This window comes from Tupaia chinensis, unplaced genomic scaffold (assembly GCF_000334495.1).
Source record: "Tupaia chinensis unplaced genomic scaffold, TupChi_1.0 Scaffold139491_1, whole genome shotgun sequence".
Classification (NCBI taxonomy): Eukaryota; Metazoa; Chordata; class Mammalia; order Scandentia; family Tupaiidae; genus Tupaia; species Tupaia belangeri.
Window position 1 is genome coordinate 1,039,547 of NW_006199376.1, and position 6,531 is coordinate 1,046,077.

Here is a 6,531-nt window from a genome sequence, read left to right on the forward strand (position 1 = left end):
GAGTTACTGTGTTCCTTTGATGGAGACATATTTCCTGCCTTATTCAGGCCTGAGGTTCTTCTACTTCTAACCATTGGGAGATGTGTTCCCTTAGAAAAACTTTTTACGAGAACGTTTCTTCGAGTAGGAGCAAGTGTTTCCTTTCAATGTGGAATGGAGACAGCCAAAGTCTCTCTTCAATTGTGTGTAGTAATGTAATCCAAGAAAAAGTATTCTCCTCAGGTATACTAAGAAATGTATCTCCTTCTTCGCAGGTGTTTCAGTGAAAGGGAGGATTCTAGAGAGTCTTAAAATGCCAAAATGTTTCAGAATTGTAATTATAGACCTACCTAGATAGCCAGGGATGGTGTAGATAAAGGAAGTGAGGACTGAATAAGTGGGAAGAAAATAATTTGTAGAATGAAGAAAGAGTCTAGTGCGCGGTGCGAGATTTCTCCAGGGGTCTAAAGATGGGCGTGTGGTGTGGTAGGACAGAGGGCGTTCCAGTGTGTTAATCAGAGGAGAAAAATTGACAAATGAAAGACGTCGGTAAGGGGACAGAAAAAGAAAGGGAAAAAAAAAAAAGTGGTGGGTAAAGGGGCAGAAAAAGAAAGGAAAAGAAAAAAAAAGTGTACCTGGCTGAGCAGGGGTGTCTGGCTTGGGGGTCCCGGGCCTGAAGCTAAGGCGGGCAGTCCTCCCTCGAAGTTGCTGGCCCAGGGGTCTAAAGATGGGAGTGTGGTGTGGTAGGACAGAGGGCGTTCCTATGTGTTAATCAGAAGGGAAAAATTGACAAATGAAAGACATGGGTAAGGGGACAGAAAAAGAAAGGAAAAGAAAAAAAGTATACCTGGCTGAAAGAGGGGCATCTGGCTTGGGGGTCCCGGGGCTGAAGCTGAGGCGGGCAGTCCTCCTTTGCTGAAAGAGGGTTGTTAGGTTTGGGGGTCCCGGGGCTGAAGCTGAGGCAGGCAGTCCTCCCTCGAAGTTCCTGGCCCAGGGGTCTCTCCATTCCCATTTCTTAACCCAGACCATTTTGACTGCTACAACTCTTATCCTACTAAATTAATTTCTACTAAGCTCACCTTGCTAAGATAAAGTAACCTTCCTATCCCTGAATTCTGTGGTCCTGTACCAGATCTCAAGAGACTCCACTTCCCAGTAGCGTTTGGAATTGTCTAATTCCTTGTCATTGACATTCCTGTATTCATGTCTATGATTTTACTCACATGGCTTTACTGCTATCTCTTTGACCATGGATTTTTAGCCTCTGTAGGCTCATCCTCTTCCCAATCTTTAAATTTCAAAGTTTCTCTTAAGTCCTGTTCTTTCTTAGTCTTAAGTTTTCTGGGATAGTTTAATTCTCACTGTTAGTCTTATTGATACCTGACATTTCCATTTAGGTGTCTCAAAACCATCCTAAACTCACCGTGTTTCTTTGTAAACTTTTCTCCTATGCCTGCCCCTCTTCCAGTGTAAAGCTAGAAGTCTAGGAATGTCCCTCTTCATCCTCTCACTCAGTTGTCAAATCCTATCAGTTTATATTTCTAAATGTCCTTTGAGTCTGTCTGCCGCTTTCTTCACCATAATTCCCATTGGGATTACTACAATTGTTGCTTCTCTCTTTACCTACCTTTGCACCTCTCTGATCTGTTTACTTATCAGCCAAAACACACAGACTGAGGCTTAAAACTTTGTAATACCTTCCCATCCTCCTTAGGATAAAATCGAGATTCTAAACATTACCTACAAGGCTTTGCATGATCCAGCCCCTGCCTGCCTGCAGCTTTATCTTGCTAGTGACTCTCAAATCCTGATCTGTCAATACTATTTGTTGAATTGGCTTCAGTCACACCTTATTCTGCCCTCTGTGCTCTAGCCACACTGGCAATCTTAAATTCCTCTAGCCTGCCCTGTACTGTTGCATCTCAGGTTCTTTATAGCTGCTGCTTCCTGACCTGTAGTGCACCCCTCCTTATTTTACTGACTTATACTCATGCTTGAGATCTTAGTTCAGAGGTCTTGATATTTTCTCAAAGAACTCTTCCTAGACGCCAACTCCCACACTTCCTCATGTGTTTGGTGTGTGGCCCTTCTAAAGGTTTGTAATTTTGTCCTCAAGAGAGCAGAATTCACGTCTTTTGACCACTATATCCCCATCACAGCATCTGGCACTTAATATGTGTTTGACAAATACTTGTTGAATGAACATCTTTCAGTCTTCTCTTAGCTCAGTTTACTATTAACATAACTAAAAGAAAGGCCTTTTATCTGAAGAGTCGGAAGTAAATCTGCAAATTTAACCTTTGACCTTCATCGATGATTTATGAGTGTTTTTCATCCACAATCTCATAGGGTGGTATCTTTGACCCTTAATATTCACAGGTAGATCAACAGTGCAAGGCCCCATCTGGAGCAAATCACTGTGTCATTCTTGTTTCCATCCATTTTCTAAGTCCTATAATTCTGTTTAAATATCTCTTGAGCTATTTCTTTCTTCCTTTTTCATCACCTTAATCAAACTTTCATCACCTCTTGTACAGATTACAGCAGCAGTCTCCTAACCACTTTTTTGTCTTGAGTCTTAACCTTTTTTGATTAGTTAGGATTTAGCTCAGTTACAAGTGCCAGAGACTCAAAATAATGGTGACATTTATTTATCTTTCAAATAAAAAAATCAAAATCTGGTATGGTGACCTTGTAGTCATCTGAGAACTAGAGTAGTAGCTTCCTAATTGTTGTGCGGAGGTGTGATCCTCATCCTTGTGACCCAGGATGGTGCTTTCTTCATCATATAAGGGCCAACTAGTGGCATGGTGATTAAGGTGGCTAGATCAGCAGCCAACTGTGCAGTTCAAGTCCTGGACCCAACAGTTTGAAAAACATGCTGAGTGCATGTGTGTGTGTGTGTGCTCAAAATTGCAAGAGAATAGAAGAAGAGGGAATGTCACATGATCATCTCCCCATGAGATGCTTTCATACTCTCCCTCTCTATCTCTCTGTGTCTGATGAGCACGTGCACTAGTGCCTTTTGTTATAGTAAACTAAAACAACAACAAAACAACAACATATTACAAGTAGAATGGGTGAGGGAGTGGTGGTAAAGGGGTATGCTCTCCTCTTGATTTTAAGGATACATACTAAAAATTGCACATCAGAAATCTGTTATGTGGCCAGCTCTTGTTACAAGGGAAGCATAGAAATGTAATCTTTATTCTTACTAGCCATTTGCCCAGCTAAAAATTGGGAAGGGTTTTAATAAGGGAGAAGAGAAGAATGGCTATCGGTAATACCTATTTTTCCCACTAGCCAAGAATAATTCTTACATAAATTTGGTCACAGCACTCATCTACTTAATGCCTTCTGTGATGTTCAGATTCCTGAGCAGCACAACTTCACAACCGAGGCTTTCTCTAATTAAGTCCCACGTGACCTCTCTGGCCTCATTTTCAGCCCTGTAAGTTTTTGATACTCTTATCCTTGGTGATAAAAGGATTGTTTTTTATGTGCGTGTGTGGTTCTTGGATATATCATACCAATTCTGGATTTTCCCTTTTCTGTGTATGCCACACATTCATCCATATATTCACATATTCCACACATATTTGAGTGACTGCTTTTACCAAAACAAGGTTAAACCTTACAGATCCACAGGTGAATGAGAAACATGCAGTCTTTGTTCTCTTGGAATTTAATGTAGAATGTGAAGGTCAATATAGGACAAGTAATTAAAATCATGGTGAATGTTATAAAGAAGAAATGTATGTTGTGATGGAAACAGTGGTACAAACCTAATCTTGTTTGTGAGAAGGAGAGCTTCTTCAAGGAAGTGATTTTGAAACTAAGGGCTAAAGGATGAATTAGAATTAACCAAACAAAAGATAAAGAACATCTTCCCTCCTTTCCTTCATATCTTTGCTCATATGCCATCCTTTTATTAAAGGTTACTCTGATTATCCTATTTAAAATTGTAACTATTCTTTCCTCAGACATCCCTGATTTCCTGTATTCTCTATTTTTTATAGCATTTTTCATATGCTATATAGCTTACTAACTTTATTACTGTCTGCCCCATTATACTGTAAACTATAAATCAGGAATTTTTTTTTGTTACTATTCTGTATATCAATATAACCAAATACCTAAAACAGTGCCTGACAGACATATTTGATGCTCAGTAAATATTTGTTGAGGTGAAATAAATGGTCCCAAAGTAAAGGGACAGAGCTTGGCTTTAGGTGGAGAGGAACACTTTTATTTGGTGACAGAAAGGAGGGAGGAACAGGTAATAACAAATAGTTTGTTTTGTTTTGTTTTTGGGTGATTGGGAATCTCCCAATCTGAGAGAGTTCCTTTTTTTGTTTGTTTCTTTTTTTTATTAACTACTTTGTTTTTTCATTTCATTTTCTTTTATACATTCAATCACATTATTATTTGTCTTACAAAGTGGATATTTCAGTAGGTGAACATTTCTCCCTAGTACAGTTGATAAAACTACAAAATATCTTCAACAGATAATATCACACCTCTTTGTGCCATTAATGCTTTGCCTCCCTGTCCCTCCCCCAAATGTCCTTCCTCAGACCCTCCTCTTTCACAGACACTATGTCTGGTATTTACATCTATATACTGCGTTTCTATATCCTTTAGTCAGTTAGTTTCAGTCATAGAGTGCAAGCACTCAGTATACATTAAGTGGGGACATACAATGCCTTTCCTTCATAGCCTGGCTTCCTTCACTCAGCAGTAAGTCTTTCATATTCATCCACTTCCTGTCAAAAGTCAGGGTTTTGTTGTTTTTTATGTATGAAGAGAGAGTTCCTTTTAAGTAGCATATGTGATGGTTAGTTTTGTATATCACATTGGGTGGGCTATAATAACCACTTATTTAATCAAACAGTAATCTAGGTGTTGCTGTGAAGATATTCTGTAAACGTGGTTAACATCTACAAAAGTACCCTTGATAATATGGTTGGTCTCATTCAGTCATTTGAAGGTCCTAAGAGCAAAAGTGAGGTTTCCTAGAAAAGAAATTCTGCCTCAAGATGGTAGCATTATTTTTTGCCTCTGTTTCCAATGGTAGCATTAATTTCTGCCTCTCTTTCCAACATTGTGACCTGCCTTACAGATTTTGGACTTGCCAGCCCCACAATCATATCAGCCAATTCCTTAAAATAAATCTTTTTATATGCATACATATAGGGAGTAATCTTTAAAAAGTTCATGGAAAATGCATATTACCAAAAAAACTGCATGGATTTCGTGACCTTTTTTTGCATCAAAATATATAAAATTGTCTCTCTTTCTCTAGAAAATCCTGATTGATATGGTGCATTTTTAAAAATAAGTAAAGTCATCATCTGAAAATAAAGTGAAAGAACAAGGGAAAATGAGCAAGTACAAGAAGTTTTTGAAAAAGTCTTTGCATAGAATAGAAGAGTAAACTTGCAAAGGAAACAATTCAGTTTTTAAGCAATGGTAAGGGTTCAGCAGAGGTTATTAAACAGAATTCCCTCCTGTCCTTATCTGTCTGGAAAGCTATTTCTTCTGGAAGGCTTTCACACCTGCTGTGTGTTGGGGACTCTTTCTTGCCCTCTCCAGAAAGGATTATTCATGGCATTATTCATGTCCCCACTGAACCTATTATGTCTTGTTCACCATTGTATCAAAATGAACAATAACCAGGCTGGTTTGTGAACTAGATGTTAAGGGAGCTGAATCCCACATGGCCTACCTTGTGATTCAAATCCCAGCCCTGGTATCTTGAAAAACATGCCAGGCACATGTGTGTCCCAAATCTCAACGAGATGGAGACCTAGAACCGAGGAGATTGTAGCACTGACCATATCCCATTGGGGAATGCTTTTTCTCCCTTCCTTTTCCCTCTCATTGTCTTCTGTCTCCCCCCTAACTCACATGTGCCCTCTGGCAAATTAAAAGAACAATTACCAGACATATAGCAATTATTTTCTCCGTAGCACTTACTATCATCTCATATAAATACTTAGTAATTTGTGCATATTATTGATTAGGCTCTAGTCTCAGCATCTTATGTACATTAGTGGGTTTAATTCTCACAGCAGCCCTTTAAGGTAGACAATATTATTACCATCTTCATTTTAAAAAAATGAGGGCCCAGATATGGTGGCACACTGCCAAGACACTGCTTCACAGATTGAGACCCTGTGTGGAATCCAAACAGGATCTCTGTTACCTGATTATCCTATTTAAAATTACAACTATTCTTCCCTGAGACATTCCTGATTTCCTGTATTACTTGGATTATTATTATTATTCCTGTATTTCCTTCTTACTTGCAGATAAAGATTATTATACATTATTCATTTTTCCCCCACAAGTATTGGGTTGTCGGGGAAGTCATAACACATTTTTGCATAGAAAAACAGAAAAAACATCATGACTTTACCAACAGTTGATCACCTGTTCACGGTGCCTAGCATAGAGACTGAGGATAGAACAGGGAGCAACCAGAATCTCTGCTGCCATGGAGCTTGTATGTCTAGTCAGATGAAAGAGGCCATGTGCAAATAAAGAAGT